This window comes from Urocampus carinirostris, chromosome 3 (genome assembly GCF_059441175.1).
Source record: "Urocampus carinirostris isolate Australia breed hairy pipefish chromosome 3, RoL_Ucar_1.0, whole genome shotgun sequence".
NCBI classification, from domain to species: Eukaryota; Metazoa; Chordata; class Actinopteri; order Syngnathiformes; family Syngnathidae; genus Urocampus; species Urocampus carinirostris.
Window position 1 is genome coordinate 51,291,292 of NC_142351.1, and position 16,913 is coordinate 51,308,204.

Here is a 16,913-nt window from a genome sequence, read left to right on the forward strand (position 1 = left end):
GTAAAAGTTTGAATGGAGATAGAGAAGATTTGCTCGATGAGCTGTGTTTTTAGAGTCAAAGTTTACAAAAACTGAATGTTGAGCTTTTTTTGCAATTACCAGAGGAAACTAGCTTTTAAATAAGCACCGTAGGAGCCTCTGACTGCCGCTGCAATCCATTAAAATAAATCACTGGACTGAGATTATCATTAGGAACGTCTGCGTTTGTGGTGCTCACTTAATATCTGATAGGTTATCATGGCGACCTGGTTAAGACGTATTTGAATGCCAAGAATGCAGAAGAAATGTAAAGGCTCCTAAGAGCAACGTTGCCGTCTTTTTTATAAGCAAACTCGTTTTATTTTTCTTCATCTAATGTGTGGTCTATTGACTGCTGAGAAACATGGCAAAAATGCCAAGCATTTAAAATCACTTCACCCAAAATTCAAGCACTTTTTAAACCTTGAAAACACAACATTAAAATTCAGACATTTTTAAAGATTTCAAGCACCCGTACAAACCCTGAATAACTGCAACCTTTTAATGATAAGTGCTTCGTAGCAGAGGAAATGATGAACAGTCAGCATAAACAAGATATTGTCCGGCTTGAGTGTTTCCTTACAACTAGGCAACTTTATCATGGTAGGGGGTGAGGATTGGGGCCGAAACCGCCTATAACCGCTCACTGAGCCAAACAAAACAGCCTCGTCGCTCCATTTAAAGCCTGCATCAGCAGCAGCATGCTAACATATAATCATACTCCAGCGGGAAAAAAAGTGCAATAACAGGAAGGAGGAAAATGATAAAAATCCAGTGTTAGCTCCCCTTGAGAAAATGTACGGGGGGAAAAAAGGAACCATTCAGCATTTCATCAGCAACACAAACGGGAGCAGCTGGGGCACACAAACATGCTGAAGTGGGCTAATTGAGACACTCAGAGGCAGTCTCACTTTGGGTGGGCGTCAGCCGGAGACTTGATCCCTCTGTATCAAACCCCCAAAATCACAAGTGTTGTGCAAGCCTGACCAGTGCATCAAACTTATAAACTTGCTGTTATTCGTCTGTTGTAATTGCCTACAAATGAAAGAAAATGGGATACATTTTGACTAACATAATTGGGATTATATACGGTATTTTCCAGACTATGAATTGCTCCGGAGTATAAGTCGCACCAGCATTAAAGGGGAAAAACATATATAAGTCGGACCTGAAGTATGAGGGAGATTTATCTGATAAACACCAAAAACATACATGTCACCTTGAAAGGCACTTTAAATTTTAAATAAAATAGATAACCGGCTGAATAAGTACACAGTATACCAACGTTACATGATTGACCTTTTTGGTAGTGTCAGTAACAAGGTCACATACTCAGATAACTCTGGCATAAGGATCATGCCTACCAAACATCAGCTTGACTCCAAATCACCAAATCTATGAAAATAATCATCGTCTGTGTCAATTTTATTGGGAAACTACTCCCTCAACTCAGGAGGTGGACAACGCGCTCCTTCTTCCACTTCTACGTTGCTTACGTCAGACTCATCGTCACCTCTACTCTTCGTTAACTCCAACTTTCTTGTTTGAACTCAGTTGAGCATTATTTACACATACTTAATAACACCTCGAACGAATCACCCAAACTTTAAACTAAATTTAGTGTAACAATTTAAGTCAGATGTGTGCCCAAATCACACACTTGACTTATTTTGTGGCAGTGAAAATTCTGGAATTTCCAAAAGGTTTAGATAGTTTTTTTACACCACTGTGTGTAGTCAATTGTTCACATGTGTGGTGTTAACTATAACACCATGATAGGCTGTATATGTGATACAATTATTTCAGGGATATTGTTGTTTGACAACTCACAATATTATTTTTGTACACAAGGCCTGTCAAATTTGCTTTGTTTTAGTATGTTTTCCTGATCTATCTGTGTATTATTTGCCCTCATGTAGGTTTTAGATCAGGGTCAGATTCAGTACAATGCTTCAATTAACAATGATTTGTGCGCACTAAATAGGGACCTTCAGTAAAGAGGCTTTGAGACCAAGCCACACACAATCCCCCACTCAGGTTCTCGTTTCCCTGTAGGTTCCCTCTATTTCTCTCTCTCCTATCTCTCTCACCCTTACCTTAACTGGCCATTTGCTTCATGTGCAATATTCCTTCTCACAGCATTGGTCTCTTGATTTCCCCACGGTTTTTCCTCCTATCACAACTTGTCCTCTTACCATTATTAAAACTTGGTTTCTTGCTAGTCGGTTTCTACCTCATCATCCCCAATTTTTTGTCACAATATGTTAACCCATTTTGTAACAATGACAATAAAGGTATATTTTATTCTATTCTATTCTATCATGTCCGAAGCATGCTTGTCTCAGATCCTTGTTTTTCCAATGTACCGAATCCCTGCCTGTACCACCAGATGAACTCTTGGACCGTCGCCTTTGCTGCTTGAATTATCTAAAACAATGACCTTTCGCCAGCCTGTCGTGTTACTCTGGTGTGATACTGTTGCCTCACTAAAGGGCTTTCGGGTGTAACAAATCCTGTCAGAACAAGAGACCACCATTTACTATACTAATCTGTGTTTTTGCAATGTGCTTCTGCACCACTCCGAGTGGCTTCCTTAAATATTTCAAATATTTCTACTCAGCTTTTTTTATAAATCAATATTCACATCTATCTTTATTTATTCATCTATGTATTTATTTTTGACTAACTATCAGTTAGCAATTAATTAAGGCAGTGAGATGTTGCTGTGATAAAACAATACAGCAGATCCAGATGGAGGTCTACGGTTCAAGTCCAGCTACCGCAGCCTCCCCGTGTTCTCCCTGTGGGTTTCCTCGGAGCACTTCGGTTTCCTCCCATATTCCAAAATATGCATACAAATTGTCCATAGGTGTGAATGGGCGAGTGAGTTGTCTGTCTCTGTGTGCCCTGAGACAGGCTGGCAACCAGTTCAGGGTGTTCCCTGCCCACTACCCGAAAATGGTTGGGATGGGCTCCAGCACCCCCGTAATCATAGTGAGTATGAGCAGCGCAGAAAATGGGTGGGTGGATGGGTATCCCATTGTTTCTTGTACTAGTTCCAGCAAGAGAAATAGAGAAAAACAAACCAAAGGTATTCGGTTTTAAAAACACAAATAGTCCCTTTTTTATTGGGCCAGTGATGTTATCTGAAGTGGCTTTGTCTGGTTGTTTATTCCATTCTGCCATTATAAATTGCCCTGCATTTAAAACATCACCTGCAGAAAAAAAGGAATGGCTGCTCGAAAAGAGGTTCTGCTAAAACACATTTGATGAAATGTAAAACCTTCCATCGCTTTCTCTTTAGGTTAATAACGGAAACTTAAATGCATAAAAAGTTAACTTGTCAACAATATAGACGGATCAACAAGTCAAGATTAGCATCGATTACAGTTGTTCTTCTAGCTACCTTACAAAGTTCTGTAAATTCCCTTTATAGCACAACTCAACATACAGGGAGTGCAGAATTATTAGGCAAGTTGTATTTTTGAGGATTAATTTTATTATTGAACAACAACCATGTTCTTAATGAACCCAAAAGTCTCATTAATATCAAAGCTGAATATTTTGGAAGTTGGAGTGGGGCTTTTTTAGTTTTAGCTATTTTAGGAGGATATCTGTGTGTGCAGGTGACTATTACTGTGCATAATTATTAGGCAACTTAACAAAAAACAAATGTATACCCATTTCAATTATTTATTTTCATCAGGGAAACCAATATAACAGCTCAACATTCACAAATATACATTTCTGACATTCAAAAACAAAACAAAAACAAATCAGTGACCAATATAGCCACCTTTCTTTGCAAGGACACTCAAAAGCCTGCCATCCATGGATTCTGTCAGTGCTTTGATCTGTTCATGATCAACATTGCGTGCAGCAGCAACCACAGCCTCCCAGACACTGTTCAGAGAGGTGTACCGTTTTCCCTCCTTGTAAATCTCACATTTGATGAGGGACCACAGATTCTCTATGGGGTTCAGATCAGGTGAACAAGGAGGCCATGTCATTAGTTTTTCTTCTTTTAGACCCTTTCTTGCCAGCCACGCTGTGGAGTACTTGGATGCGTGTGATGGAGCGTTGTCCTGCATGAAAATCATGTTTTTCTTGAAGGATGCGGACTTCTTCCTGTACCACTGCTTGAAGAAGGTGTCTTCCAGAAACTGGCAGTAGGACTGGGAGTTGAGCTTGAGTCCATCCTCAACCCGAAAAGGCCCCACAAGCTCATCTTTGATGATACCAGCCCATACCAGTACCCCACCTCCACCTTGCTGGCGTCTGAGGCGGACTGGAGCTCTCTGCCCTTTACCGATCCAGCCACGGGCCCATCCATCTGGCCCATCAAGACTCACTCTCATTTCATCAGTCCATAAAACCTTAGAAAAATCCGTATTGAGATTTTTCTTGGCCCAGTCTTGACGTTTCAGCTTGTGTGTCTTGTTCAGTGGTGGTCGTTTTTCAGCCTTTCTTACCTTGGCCATGTCTCTGAGTATTGCACACCTTGTGCTTTTGGGCACTCCAGTGATGTTGCAGCTCTGAAATATGGCAAAACTGGTGGCAAGTGGCATCTTGGCAGCTGTACGCTTGACTTTTCTCAGTTCACGGGCAGTTATTTTGCGCCTTGGTTTTTCTACACGCTTCTTGCGACCCTGTTGACTATTTTGAATGTAACGCTTGATTGTTCGATGATCACGCTTCAGAAGCTTGGCAATTTTAAGAGTGCTGCATCCCTCTGCAAGATATCTCACTATTTTTGACTTTTCAGAGCCTGTCAGGTCCCTCTTCTGACCCATTTTGCCAAAGGAAAGGAAGTTGCCTAATAATTATGCACACCTGATATAGGGTGTTGATGTCATTAGACCACACCCCTTCTCATTACAGAGATGCACATCACCTGATATGCTTAATTGGTAGTAGGCTTTCGAGCCTATACAGCTTGGAGCAAGACAACATGCATAAAGAGGATGATGTGGTCAAAATACTCATTTGCCTAATAATTCTGCACTCCCTGTATGGTTTTATTGAGTCTATACAATCTCAATCAAATAGAATTGAGAGAATGCGTTTGTCATTTCCGATTGGGATCTACAATGTTCCGGCTTTCTTGTGTTTTTGAACAAGTTTCCGCCGCATGACTGTGAGAGCCAATGTGCCTTTATGTTCCTTTCTAACTTCCTCTCCGCTTCCTGTCTGACTCAATGTTGCATTCCCAAACCACCCCTTTTCCTGCTGGATTTCACCACATTTGTCAAGTGCCATTACCTTGTAACTCTAATACAGTAAAGGCATTTTGGGGGGGCAGTAAGTAATATGACAAAATACTATAACCACATTAGGAATCACTACAATAATTACTGAGCCGTCCATCCGTTTTAAGGGAGTGAAGTCATCCTCATCAGCTCTCTAATTGAGGAGGCAATCAAGAAAAATGACAACAAGAGGCCGGGAAGTGTAAACAAATTCAGGCCCAGGAAATGTTAAACCTCGTCTTTAGTGAAAGCTATTGTTTAATTATTCAATCAGTTGAGTTCTTGGTTTTAAGTACATGAATAATAAACAAAACTATAAAAAGAAAATGCAACCAAGAGAGCGAAAACAGCTCTGAAGAGACATTTAAGAAAATAATTGCACTGAATACAGCTTTTGTTAGCTAACAGTACTTCGTCATTATTATATTACTAAAAGGAAAGACCACATAGAGACTAGGTGGGGCATAGGATCCAGTGCTTGTTTATCTTTTGGAGAAAATAAAATAAATTTACTGAGGTGAGTACTGACTGAAAGTTTTTTTTTTTTTGTTCTTTTTTATCAGGAAACTCATAAGATTAACTATTGTGTAAAAGGAAAACATTAAGAAGAAAAAAAGCAGGTAGCCAAAATGTGCCCCAGGTTGATCAAAGGTAGCATACTGTCCCTTACAAATTATTGCAGTTGGGAGCGAAGACACAATATGGGAAATTTACCGTTTTGGTTGCAAAAACTTCCATTGTAATTTATTATTTGTATTTCTTGGAACCCTGAAAAATGTTTATAAAAACATGTTGAAAGCTTGCATATACAGTGCATCCGGAAAGTATTCACAGCGCTTCACTTTTTCCACATTTTGTTATGTTACAGCCTCATTCCAAATTGTATTAATTTAATCTCTTATCTCAAAATTCTACAAAAAATACTCCATTATGACCATGTGAATTTTTTTTAACTTTTTTTAAATTTATTAAAAATAAAAAACTAAGAAATCAAATTTTCATAAGTATTCACAGCCTTTGCCATAAGGCTCAAAATTGAGCTCAGGTGCATCTTTTTTACACTGATCATCCTTAACATCTTTCTACAGCTTAATTGGAGTCCACCTGCAGTAAATTCAGTTGATTGGACATGATTTGGAAAGGCACACACCTGTATATTAAGGTCCCACAGTTGAGTGTGCATGTCAGAGCACAAACACCAAGCATGAAGTCAAAAGAACTGTCTGAAGACCTGCGAGACAGGATTGTCTTGAGGCACAAATCTGGGGAAGGATACAGAAAAATTTCTGCTGCTTTGAAGGTCCCAATGAGTACAGTGGCCTCCATTATTTGTAAATAGAAGACATTTGGAACCACCAGGACTCTTCCTAGAGCTGGCTGGCCTTCTAAACTTAGCGATCGGGGAAGAAGGGCCTTAGTCAGGGAGGTGACCAAGAACCCGATGGTCAGTCTGTCAGAGCTCCAGCGTTCCTCTGTGGAGAGAGAAGAGCCTTCCAGAAAGACAACCATCTCTGCAGCAATCCACCAATCAGGCCTGTATGGTAGAGAGGCCAGACGAAACCCACTCCTTAGTAAAAAGAACATGGAAGCCCGTCTGGAATTTGCCAAAAAGCACCTAAATGACTCTCAGACCATGAGAAACAAAATTATCTGGTCTGATGAGGCAAAGATTGAACATTTCGGTGTGAATGCCAGGCGCCATGTTTGGAGGAAACCAGGCACCGCTCATCACCAGGCCAATACCATCCCTACAGTGAAGAATGGTGGTGGCAGCATCATGCTGTGGGGATGTTTTTCAGCAGCAGGAACTGGCAGACTAGTCAGGATCGAAGGAAAAATGAATGCAGCAATATATAGAGATATCCTGGATGAAAACCTGCTCCAGAGCGCTCTTGACCTCAGGCTGGGGCGAAGGTTCATTTTTCAGCAGGACATCGACCCAAAGCACACAGCCAAGATCTCAAAAGATTGGCTTCAGAACCACTCCGTGATTGTCCAGGAGTGGCCCAGCCAGAGTCCAGACTTGAATCTGATCGAACATCTCTGGAGAGATCTGAAAATGGCTGTGCACAAACGTCTCCCATCCAACCTGATTGAGCTTGAGACTTATTGCAAAGAAGAATGGGCAAAACTGCCTAAAGATAGGTGTGCTAAACTTGTGGGATCATATTAAAAAAGACTTGAGGCTGTATTTGCTGCCAAAGGTGGATCAACAAAGTATTAAGCAAAGGCTGTGAATACTTATGTAAATGTGATTTCTTAGTTTTCTATTTTTAATAAATTCAAAAAAAGTAAAAAAAAAACTGTTTCACATTGTCATAATGGAGTATTTTGTGTAGAATTTTGAGATAAGAGATTAAATTAATACAATTTGGAATGAGGCTGTAACATAACAAAATGTGTAAAAAGTGAAGCGCTGTGAATACTTTCCGGATGCACTGTAACATAAGTATTTTGCATTTAGTTAATTTAACATAATTATGAAGTAATATTCGCCCTTTTTTCCAACAAAGGACATGTAGATACCACTGATGAACAATAACAGCGTATCCGAATTAAAAATAAAAAAGGCTATAGTGCTATCATTTTAATAAAAACGTATCGTCCTTGAAATTGTCAAAAGCAGAAAAATGGCCGGCATTGCTCAAGGTATAGAGCGACCATCAATGAAGGAGAAAATGAGGAGACAACGCTAAAGCCCATTAAGGACAGACGGGAGAAAAATACCCTCCAAGAATCAGAATTAGAATTAAATAAGGATTATCTTAAATATCATTGATAACAACATAGTGATCATTGCTTACAACTACATTAAATGTGGCACTCCAGGATAAACAAGTAATAAAAACTAAAATAATATAAAAAAAAAAATGAAGTAAGGATAAATGGGCAAAATTGTTATATATCTGTGCTTAAAAACTGGCCTAAAATATAAGTGCATCAGAAATGAGATACGAGGGAAAAGTAAATCATTTTAATGATAACCATATGAAACATAGAGTCATCAACAGAGCCCAAGAAAGTCATTGGCTGCTCTCTACCTGGTCCGCAGGACACTGCCAGCTTGGGATTTAGCAGCAGAAACAAGAAATAACGGACACCCTTCACCCCAACCACAACCTTTTTAACCTGCCACCCCCTGGTAGGCGGTACAGGTCCCTTTAAGCACGGGCCAACCGGCTCAGAGACAGTTTCTTCCCCAGGGCCATCATTACACTGAATAAGCATGCAACCGTGAACAATGTATATCTAGCATTTGTATAGAAAAATGGGTATCTGTGTCTTATTTATTGACCTAGTTTGGTATTTGGTTGCTGTTAAATGTTGCTGCACATATTTTATCAAATTACAGACGCCTCCCGACTTACGTACATTTGACTTACAGATTCCGGAAGATAAAATATTTTTTGGGGATGTCGAAAATTATCCGGACATTGCTGTAGGTTAGACTTTGTAGTGTGTGCACCTTTTTCCTAACAGAGGACAGTACTGTAGTGCTTCTTTCCACCGTGTGGCGCTGTGAGAGGTCACCCAGCATCCACACCGAAGAAGAAATTCGGCTTCTACCTCCTGGTTCGTGTGTAATCATAACAACGTGTACTGTATTGTTGGCGCGCCAAGAACTTTGACGTTTTTATTGTTTAATATCTCGTGCATCCATTCAATATTGTTGGTGTACATTTTTAAAAAGAGGCGAGCCGTTTGTTTTGAAATTGAAGTGGAATAAGAAAGCTTGATGCGGTTGAGAAAATAGTTGGATCACTTCTTTTTCTTCCATACTCTACCACGGAGGACCTCTTAAAGCTTATCTTCCAAAAGTAAGTTAAACTTGACTTTTTTTATATTTATAGAGCATATTTGGTGATGAAATGTTCATTTTTTTAGTACGAAACAATACAGGTTACTTATACAAGCCTTAAACTTACTTATATAAACGATAAACATACAAAATATAGCACTGAAGCAACTTACGAACAAATTCCACTTACGAACAATCGTCCAGAACTCGTTTGTAGGTCGGTCGGGCAGCGTCTGTATTCTTAAAATGTACTTACAATATAGGCAAGTCTCTATGTTGTAAATATTTTGCAAATGTATCCTTTCTTTTCTTTTAAGTCTTTGTTACGTGCTTATCATGGATTGGCATGTCTTTTCTTGTTGTATGTTCACAAAGATTCTATAAATAACAATAAAGACATCTATAATTTGAAACTAATTTTAATCTAATCTATAATGATGATTTTACGGTTTTGAGTTGCAAGAAAAGTAAACTGATTTAATCCCTTTGTGAAATGTATTCATCATAGTATGATATTTGTATTGCATATATTTGTACTGCTCTTCTAGCTCTAGAAGCTGCACCTTTGGTATACCCAAATAGGTAAAGTTGTTAATGTAGACATGGGAGTCTGTGTACAAATTGACGGGTTGGGTGTGAAAAACCACAGATTATTGTCCAATTATTTTTGGTCCAGGCTACAACTGTCAATACTAATTAGCATGTTTAAGCAATACTGCAAAATATAAATAAGAACTAGCAGCTGTATATCAGACAAACATAAAACAACTGGTAAAGGGGAACATGACAAGCTTAAGTCCAAAATCAACTTTTGAAAAATCTTAACCATGAAAGAAATCTTCAAAATTGTACTGTATGCTTTTTAGCCATGATTACATTTCTCTTCAGCTCCATTGGGAAGCATTTCTCAGAAGTAATATTCAAAAAAAATATTCAGGCCATATACTGGGACAGAACCAAAGGGGCTACAATGTGCGTAATTGCTAAAAGACGAGAAGTTCAAACTCACATCACAGCCTCGACTTGCGAAAGTTAATGATTTTCCACGCAACTCCCGCCGCCGCTACCGTGCTTAGTGCATCTGGCCGAGCTCCCGCTGCTGCTTCGCCAAGCAGACTTGAGCCCTTTGCTATCAAAAGCAGGGCTCCCTGGGAAATAAAGAGTACCAGGACAAAATAAGCAACTTCACGTGCCAAGAAGTCGCGCGGCTCTTGATTGTCTGACAAACTGCACATCATGTGAAAGTTATCACAGAGATTAGTTCAAAGCAAAAATTTGGCAGTGGTGCTTGACAACCACAATTGAGATGCTTAAAGGCGAATTGCGAAAGTTGATGTCCAAGAATTTTGAATGTGAATTCACCTTCAGTTCAGAGTAATTTAGCTCCAACGTTCCAGTGTCAAACATAAACGAGATTCATAAGCTACATTTGAAAGGTCAAATTTAGTATCAATGTGATTTTTAGCACATCAATTTAACGAAATTCAACATTTAAAATGTTCATCTAGAAATGACTGAATTCATCACCTCAAGCGGATTTCTTTTCATCATTTAAAACTATTCTTTACAGTATCAGAATTGTATAAAAAGAACATCGAGTTAAGGTTATCTTAGGACAGCAGGAGGTTATCTTTAGCCAGTTTCACAGAGAAAAATGAGAACACACAGGGCTGTAAGTGGATAATGTCTGGTATTTTTGTTTGAACAGTGGATGGTATCTGTTCATGTGTTTTCGAAATCTTTGAGTAGGCTCTCTTCACAGTCTTTGCATGTTCAAAAAAGTCCAACTGTCGATTATAAATTGTTTTTATAAAGTATCGATTCAAATTTCTTAGCAACAAATACTGTACCGGAAACCATGTCAATAGAGGTCAGTATTGTTTTATTATTTTATTTGTTTTATTATTTATTTGTTTTATTTCCAAACAAGCAACTGACACATGTCTGTAGGAGACACATGTGTCGAGCAGTCATACAAATCCAAATCCAAATGAACACATTTGCACGCCGTCATGGACAAAATACGCACACACACAATCATCTGTTCTCTGACAGCTGCCCCTTTTGCCATTCAATACTACACTCTTGTCACAGTAACCCTTCCCCGTTCTCCTTTTGTTGCTCATTCCTTATCGAGTTGCTACAAGCAAAACAAGCGCATCAACCCGTGACACCAACAAATTGATTATTGACATGGCCGAAGCACGACTGACTCATATCCAAGCCATTTGAGAAATGAAAAGAGACCAAGACAATAGAGGTTGCTGTGAAACTGACATCAGGTCATAATTGTTATCATTCCCAATGTTGGCGTTCTTTCAAGAGCTTTGTTGTATTTTTGTGATGGAATTTAGATCAAGGTGATCAGACAAGAACAGCAGGACTGAATATTGCATGTGTGGCCTAAAACTAAGGAAGCATATTGTGTACCTCCTTTAACATATGAATAAAAGCCGCCTCCGCCACTCACACGTTTCATTAGAAAGTGTCAAGAAAACATTTAGCGTGGTGCAGAGTTTGCACTGTGAGGGTGTTGGGGCTTCCTCACTGAGGTGTTGAAAACAAGCCTCTGATAACTTCTTTATCCATTTTCTTCCTTTTACAAAGTCTATTTTACTATTTGTTGGACTAGGCAGTCTTTTGTTTCACTAAGATAGTGATGAGCTTTTACAACAGCAGTGTTCTCGTTTGCCCGCGTCCCTGCGTCCTAGACACATTATTTTTGCTGGGGACGCATCGTGTCAAATCAACGTGCGTCCCCGGGACACAACTTTTTTGACACAAAATTGTCATTATCATTTTTAACAAAGATTTACTGCACTCCAAACTTTTCGTGAGGCAGATCCGTCATTGTTGTTTTGGTCTCGCGGTTCGAGTTTTCGTCCGCACGCCGGTCTCCAGTTCAAGTTGTGTAGTGAAAGGACGTTTCTTTTTAGAGAACCGGCTTTTTCGGCTCTACTCATTCAAGAGAGCCGGCTCTCAAACGGCTCAAATGCTTTGATGCATTATATTACGAATGATTATGTTGTATAAAGAAGTTAAGAAAAAAAGGAAGAATAAAAGGAGAAAATGAAAAAAGACAGGTTTGTGGTGATACCTTTTAATCAGTATATTACCAACAATAATTTAATGCAGAAAATGAATTAATAATTTGAATAAGAAAATGTATTATTTTACCTCATTATATTTGCATGTATTTTTTACTTCTACAGTGAACGTCCAAGCGACTTCATTTTGAACTTTTTTTTATAATAAACCTCATTCATGTCGAGCAACTCAGTGTCTCACAACAAAATGTTCATTAACAATATAAATGATATAAGGAAACACATGTACAATATAACATGTTAAACTACATAAATAAACATGTTTGGAAAAAAAATGTTTTTTTGTATTTTGTAAGGGAAAATACAACAGTTTGTAAGGGCATGGAGCACACTAAATTTTGGGGACCCATAGATCTCTGTTGGGACCCATAGATTTTTGAGCATGCGAGTCCCCGGGACCCATCACTTTTCAGAGGTAAAATGAACACTGCAACAGGGGATTGTAGTGTATTTCTTTAGTTTCATGAAAAGATTATAGAGGTGGTACTGCTTGTGGCTTGAAAAGGGACGTCTGTCCGCTATCTTAGGATAGTGATCCTCTACTTACTAACTGTTGTTTCACATACAAAACATTGTGTCCTAAGAATTTCAGACAATCCAGCACAGCGAAGTTGCGAGAAAGAGCGGGAACACAACCCTCCATGGTGACAGCTGGAGAGAGGATTGGGGTGTATTCCAAAAAGTGAGAGAAGGGATGAAAACAAACCCCTCTGACTATTTTATTTGTACACTGGCCGGAGCAGAAAGTAAAGACAGAAACAAAATCTGAGGCTAAAGTAAGTCAGGCATTCGAAGCACAAAAGGGCCATTATCTTACATGTGCGTGTGCTGGGAAAGACAGTTGGGGTAGAGAGGGGTTACAATTAGACGGGGGGAGAGTCAAGATACATAGCCACGGATGCATTTGCAGTATTCATTCATTAAGATATAGGTCAAGGATTCTGCCTCCATGCGCAGCCACTTGTCAAAATCTCTCAAGCTACACAGCAGTGAGTCTGGCTGCCTTGAGGGGGCTTGGGGAGTGGTAAGGGGGTAGAATCAGGGTAGAGGAGATTCTGCTGGGGGTTGACATAGCACCAAAAGGAGCAGCGACAACTCACTCGGTGGCAGAGCGATCCGTTATGATAACAATAACTACTAATAATCAACTTAGCGGGATTGTTTAAAAAAGGGTTGTTCTCGAGGCATAGCGGCAGTATACAAACGAAGTTGATGAGAACCACAGGTGGGATTTCAATCAATATACATAGCAGTACTCACAACAGTTTCCCTTCACCAATATTTTTTAAATAAACAGTACCAAACAGTTATCACATTTAAGTCACTTGCCTTATTCATTGATCAAAAACACATGCCACAAAGCATTACAACTATCTTGAAGCCTATTTTATAGCTTGGATTGATATACCACTCTTCCCGTATACGCAATGTTGGACCTGCTTAGTTTGGCCCTCTTCTAATGTCTGAATTGTTACCACAATTGACTGCGTAACCCCCAAGAATGAAAAATGCAATATATAAGTTACATACGATTGCCAGAAGTAAATAGATGCCATAATGTGGTATCTCAAAGACAGCAAAGGAACTTTTGGACAAACAATCAAAAAATCTCACATTAAAAGATATGACTACTCGAGCATTTGAAAAACTGCGAAGGAGGAACAAAGGTGAAAAAAGCTTTCAAAACATATCAACTGTCAGTAATGCGTCTTCGCAAATACAAACAAGATGATGCCCGAATATGTTATTAAATTAAACAAAGATTTCTATAATATGTGTTTGCTTGCTTTTTTTTTAAAAGTGATTGTTACATTTTGATCCACCCAGGGCTGAACAGAAAACACAACACTGCAAATACCCTAGGAAAAAAATGGAAATCAACCAACCCTACACTCCCTTTAATCACCCTTGAAAAACCTTCAAAAACCTTGGATTCCTATGCATGATTAAAAAAATTATTCCGAGTATGAATCAGGACTTAACAGAGACAGTTTTGCGTAAAAAAAAAAAAAAATGCCAAAATTAGCAAATTGACACTTAGTCAAATTTCAGCTCCGTCACTGCCGGCAGTTTTTGTGTGAAACAATAATAGTTCGTGCGTGTATGTGTGATATTCCTAATAAGAAGGATGCTAATTAGCTTGACCCAAATTAGCTTGTAATAACCAGACTGATGCTGCGAGCTGGTTTGTTCTCTTAAATGCAGCAATTTGCACCCTGACGACTGTTGCTTCCAATACACACCCTACACAGACGGGTATTAAAATAACGATGGTGTGCTGTCTTTATAACCGAGCGTAAAAAATATATACAAGGCACACTCACAAAGATGGACTGGGGTTTGATTGCAAGGGCAGAAGGATTAATATGCTCGCCATCCGCCCAAGCAGATGTAGCTTACATTATTTTCATGCAAATGTGATGCAATTTTGAAAGGGGGGCGAGGTTTGTTTCCTTTGGAGGCGTGGTGGCGAGAAGATTTGTGGGTTCATTCGCTGAATAGGACAGATGAGGCTAAGACGTCCAAGTGATTCTGGCTGGTTAAGAGTCAGCAGCAAAGGGAAATGATACAATTTAACATAGCCTTTGTCTATTTGGTGGTGTGCGCCTCCAAAACATAGGGAAACCATTGATTTGTCCTCGCCAACTACTCTAGTAATGATAAAAACATCGAATAAGTTTGTTTCTTGGCTTTTTTTAAGTCATGCCAAAATATATCTAGGTATTAAATACAAATAATTAATTATTATTGCCATGTTTTGGTTGAAATTTTAAAGTTTAAAAACGCACTCTATATGGCAAATAACAAGTACCGTACAATTCATAGGCTGGGAAGTTTCTTAGCAGTTGTTAAGACATTTATATTAATTTGCTACAATGATTACATTTTCAACATGCGTGGACTCACACGTTTGTGCTTATTCCACTCTTTAAAAAATCGGTTCAGATAAGCCTTTTTTTGTTTTTTACCAGAAGCACTATAGTTTAAGTATAAAGATCAAAGATACCTGAAAGAAGTAATTTATAAACATGTTACAACAATACTGTTTTTCTTTAAGATACTAAAGGTTCTGGCTTTTTTATGCATAGTACAAACACATCAACAACCACTAATTAACAATTAATACAATAATTAATACAATAACATGATACCTAAACATGTGGTCAAAGGGAGTAAGTTGAACCAAACGTTTTTAGGCTCAAAATCAAAACAAGAAAACAAAACCTGATCCCAGAAAAAGTAAATTAGAAAGCAAAGAAACAACAGTTCGTACTTACAAGAGTATGGCTAGCGACTTATAGGATAAAACACTCAATAAATTATTGATGTATTAGTCTTCCGTAGCAAGTTTATCCAAAATATAATAGCATATAATGTTTGAAGTGCGAGTACCAATAATGTTAATACTATTAATAATTATTGATATAATATTACTTTAATCACATCCGTTTTATTAACAAAAACGTCTGAATGTTGACTCAATACAATTCAGTATTAAGATTACTTGTGTCCTAGCTTCACAGTGGATGAAAATGATTGGAATTTTAATACAGAAAACGCGTTACTTTAAGTCATTTTGGCGTTTAGGGAGCAACGATTAAGCCAATCATAAACCTCCACACTGTGCAGCGTGCACGTTGTCTGCAGCCAAGTTTAACGCTTTTTTTAAGAAATAAATGAAATAGCTGCATCGTGCTTGAACCTGTCACAATGCAACGCAAGCACAAGAAAGTGCATGTGCATATGCATGCTTCTACCGTAACATTTCAGAAGCAGCGGAAGCGTCTACTAGCTACTAGCGGTACACGGGGCACATCAGGCGGCAAGATAGAAAGAAAACAAACGGCACATGGAGAGGAAGGCGGACATCTCACCTCCTCATCCCGAGTGGTGTGATATTTCCTCTGCGTCCCCAAATTGGCCGCCTCCACCAGCCCAGCACGCGGCAGCCAATGCCGGCGGAACGTCTCGCATCCACCGACTAAAACGCCCCCCGACAGCGAAGAAAGTGTCTCCCCCCTTTTGGACGATGCTAATGGCCGCCCACCTGTTTTCACCGGCATCCAAGACACAGCCGGTAAACCGCACACGCGTTTACGCACAAAACAAACGCAAAAACAGAGCAAAAACGCGCAAACTTCAAAAGATCATTCACAAGGTCGCGGGTGCAAAAACGAGTAAAATTCCTTCAGTTGTGCGCGTAAAAAGTCCTTGAAGTAATATGAGGTGAGGCGCGTTTGGTGCGTTTGAGAGAAGCGGCGCGCCACACTGAGCCGGACTGACTTGGGCGCGCGGCTCCATCATCATCGTCGTCACCATCTTCATCATCACGGCGAGGTGCTGCGCGCGCACACTCGCTTACTTCAGGCGCACATACTCAACACCCAGCACAAATTTGAAGTAGAATGTCTTATTAGCTTATATTTCGACCCATTTCTCGGGTTATTTGAGGTATTCCCTAAATTTTAGACATGGAAAATGTAGGGAAATAGTACATGATTTTTCCATAAATTCTATATATGTATTTTATTTTTATATTTCAATTTTTTTCTGAAATAATGCATTTTGAAGACAGTGTGTCTGTCGTGTCCAGCATGGTCGCCGTGGTGACCGGCTGGCCCCGCCCCCTGGGCACGGCTGCAGTAGATCAGCTAATTTGCGTGTCTTCTACTTAAGGGTGGATTGTAGGTTTTGCGGGGGCTGGCTCATTGCATTTTCTGTCTGCATTTCCCGTTCTGT

General features: G+C 39.3%; 1 protein-coding gene across 2 annotated transcripts in view; it reads right to left on the bottom strand.

Moving 5' to 3' along the window:
* LOC148370012 (plexin-A2-like) overlaps window positions 1-16,435 on the bottom strand; it is a 304,834-nt gene extending 288,399 nt beyond the window's left edge. The window contains exons 1-2 of one of the 2 annotated variants that reach the window (XM_088332301.1): window positions 16,049-16,435; window positions 10,076-10,214 (exon numbers count right to left, since the gene is read on the bottom strand). The gene's annotated coding sequence lies outside the window, so the exon portion shown is untranslated. The remainder of the gene's footprint in view (window positions 1-10,075; window positions 10,215-16,048) is intronic. The other variant, XM_088332300.1, reaches the window with a different exon arrangement.
* Window positions 16,436-16,913: the final 478 nt, after the last annotated feature.